Genomic DNA, 3,711 nt, shown 5'->3' with positions numbered 1-3,711 from the left:
GAGCAATGTGTTCATGTACTAGATGTACTCACCCATATACATATATAAGTCTGTATGTATATATAATTGCATTGCGCAAAACAGTTATGCCAATTTCGAAGTTAATTTAATTCAGCCATTTCTGGTTTTTAATCGTATGGATTGTAGGAATAATTTGATTTGTAGCATTTGGGAGCCATTTAAAAGAGAGTAAATATAGATCGAACCTGTTAACCGGTTTTATTTGCATAAATAACCAGTGTAGTTTGCTGAATTATTTCTTTTTTATTTATTATTTCTTTCTAAAAATACACGGCGAAGTCATTTGGTTTGTAATAAAGTGTTTCCTCTATTTGCTGAACCAGATATTATTTCTAGTAGATATCAGGAAGACCTACAGCATAAACGACATTCAGTTTTGATAAATTTTAAGCACATCAGTTAAGAATACCTTGGAATGATTTATACAAGGTGAAATCCAAAATAAACAAGACTGAGCTAAAATAGAAACGACTGGAGCTTTGTTCTGATAACTTCGAGTTTATTTATTCAAAGTGGCCTGGATAAACTTTATTGCGCGATCTAAAAACTCGAAAGAGTGTTTCAGGTCATTGACCGGAATGTCCTTCAGGATGTCGGTGCATGTCTTTTGGATGGACTATACGGACACAAAACGTTTTCCTTTCATGGCCAAACGCAATACAGTTTCAAGCCGACTCCGAGTGGCAGATATTTTTTATGACAGAAATACACTCGGAGGTTTGCCATTGCCTGTCTAGGGGCGACCGCTATTAGAAAAACTTTTGCTTCATTTTGGTCTTTCACCGAGATTCGAACCTACGTTCTGTCTGAAATCCGAATGGTAGTCTCGCACTAACCTATTCGGCTACGGCGGCTGACTTAATTTCTCCATTTCGGCCATTCTTAATTTTGGGGCTCTTTATATTTCATCTGAAGACATTATAAACCTTCTTCGCAAACGCATGCAGATCAGCTAACGGTTATCTTATTTGAAGACTGTCCGGCCTTAGCCTTTCCTTTTGGAATAAGTCCGTGCCATCAAGTATTTTCATTCACTCCACAACTGAAACCTAACTATACTCAGAGCTGTTTTCAAAAGTGGTAGTAAAAATGTTATTCGGAAGTATCGGCCGATTTCGAACTCAAAACTATTTGAATGTGTCGTTAAGCAGTTTTTAGTGAATTTTGTAAATCTTCATTTTCAGCGGTTTTTCCTATGTATTTGATAATGATTACGCACGATTTTAAAAAATATGTTAGCTTATTTAAGGTCCCATTCATAGTTCTTAGACTGAATTAAATCATATTCAACGCACAGATGTTCTATGCAAGGCACATCAGCAAGGTAGGAGCTGTTCTACTGGTGCTACCTCTTTTCTAATTTTATGCGTTCTTTAAATTGTCAAACTTTGTTTGCCTTTTACTTTATTCTTGTCACGGATAAATTTGACATTTCAAATTGACATTGTAGAGAATCCATGCAACAACAAAATACACGCCATTTTTGTCATTAATCTACCTTGTAGATGTGCCTTGGTGCTATGGACCCTCTTATGGCTTCCTCAGATATTCCTCAAGGGAGTCCTATTTTACTTGAAATTTTTATCAATTATAATATTTCCTTTACAACGGTAATCAGAAGGTTTTTGCAATTACCAAGGACTCTGCGGATGTAATAAATCTTCCTTGAATTATCATATAAATTAAATTTTGTTGAAATCACAATCTGTTCTCGTTTATTCGACGTAACATTCCGAATTTTCTGACCCGCATAGTTTTAAACTGCTTTTTACGATTTTGTTCGTTCTCACTTAAGATATGCAGTAATAATTAGGAGACCATAGAACCAATTATCGGTAGATAGAATTGAACGCATTCAAAGAGTTTTTCTCAAATTCGCATTGCGTTCGTACCGGTTTGGAGCTCTTGTTCGGTCTTATGACTCAGGGCTAATGTTAATTAACCTAAGCTCTTTAGAAACGCAATTCGATTGCGCCTACTTATATAACTCGCTAGTTCGATCTAAGCTCGAATATGCATCTTTGGTTTGGAATCCAATTTCTGCCCCTTATTCAAATAGAATTGAACAACGAAATTTTTGCTTGCAAGCTCTTCATTTCTCTGGTACACTGCCATCCAATAGTGCTCGGTGCATGTTAATAAATCTGGATTCCCTTTCCAATAGACGTACCTTTCAGTCCTTGATGTTTGTGTTCGATGTTATTTGTGGTTTAACGTTTTACTATCCATTTAACGCCAAACAGTCAAATAAAACTACTATAACTTTGCCCCTGTTACGAAGGCTCTTACTGAGTTAAATGGGATCTCCACACTACTCGACGTCAATTTCGCTAAGTGAAGATTTCTTTTCCATTCGAGAATTGTGTCCTGTTATTCATAATAGCTCCCACTTGCTCTAGGATGTAAGACTTACTTTTAAGTAAATTTATTTATCTATAAATAGTCTGTAAGGTTTTTGTGATCATAGACTTAAATAAAATCAAACGAAAATTTACTTGAGAGGATAAGCTTCAGAAGGAGTCTTCCAAAAAGGAATCTTCGAAATGTTTACTCTTTTCATGGGCAAAACTTCAAAACCAAGTTTGAAAGCGAGCACTATGGGAAATGCATTATATAACTCAAACCAGCCAAACTTTTCTTTGCCTTATTCGGCTTCAATGAAGATTCTTCATTTAATTATTTAATTTGTACCTTAAATGGAATTCTTAATTATTTATATCTGATATTTTTTCTAGTCTGTAAGGCAAATTATACGAGCGTAGTAAATAAATAAAATAAAAGTGGAAATAAATACTTGCGGTGACATCTCAGATTTCTTTGAAATTAGCTTATGTTAGGTTCACTGGTTAATCAACGGAAAAAAATATATAGATCCTTGGTGAGATTGTATGGGGACAGTGATTTCGGATGGTGCGCGATGCTGAATTCACGAGTTTTAATAAATTGCTAATACTCTATTCCACAACGAGAAGTAAGCAATCAGTATAATTCGGAATATAGACACAGATAAAAGTTCCAGTTTTGCCGCTTTAGATGGTGTAGAACAATCTACCTTTGAGAATGTTGGTGGTAGTATGATGGATGGAGAAGTTTGGCAATCCCTCAAGATGCTAATACATCCGACGAGCGGCTATGCGCCTTCAATATTTTCACTAGGTCAGCTCAGTCCTAAAACAGCTGAGAGAGGTACCAGATGTGTGGTTCTTTGTTCGATAATACAATGGCGCCGGTTTTGGCAAACAAACCTTCCTATCATTTGCTTCCCTTTGTTTCTGTCCCCACACCAAATGAATTACTTGCTAGCGCAAACTTCATCTACGGGAATCTCGACCTGCTGTGACAGAAACTATAGAATGCAGAGTGTGCCTTCAAAAATGTGACGTGGCGAGAGTACAGAATATAAATCAAACAAAAAGAAGAGGAAGAATAAGCGAAAGCTAGTGGGAAGAATTCGTTTATTTAAGAACCCTCATTAACACCTACAACAATGTCAACCTTGCAATCCGACGGAGAGTCTCTCTTGGCAACAAGTGCAATTTTGGACTAAGTAGACAACTGAGTAGTAAAGCGTGGACGATGACAACGTCCGATGAAGCGAAGCTTCTAGTGTTTGAGAGAAAGATTCTGCGCAAAATTTTTGTACCTTTGCACGTTGGAAACGACGAGTATCGGTGGAACAATGAGCTGTGT

Source organism: Anastrepha ludens, chromosome 3, assembly GCF_028408465.1.
Source record: "Anastrepha ludens isolate Willacy chromosome 3, idAnaLude1.1, whole genome shotgun sequence".
In the NCBI taxonomy this organism is placed as follows: Eukaryota; Metazoa; Arthropoda; class Insecta; order Diptera; family Tephritidae; genus Anastrepha; species Anastrepha ludens.
This window is presented reverse-complemented; position numbering follows the sequence as displayed.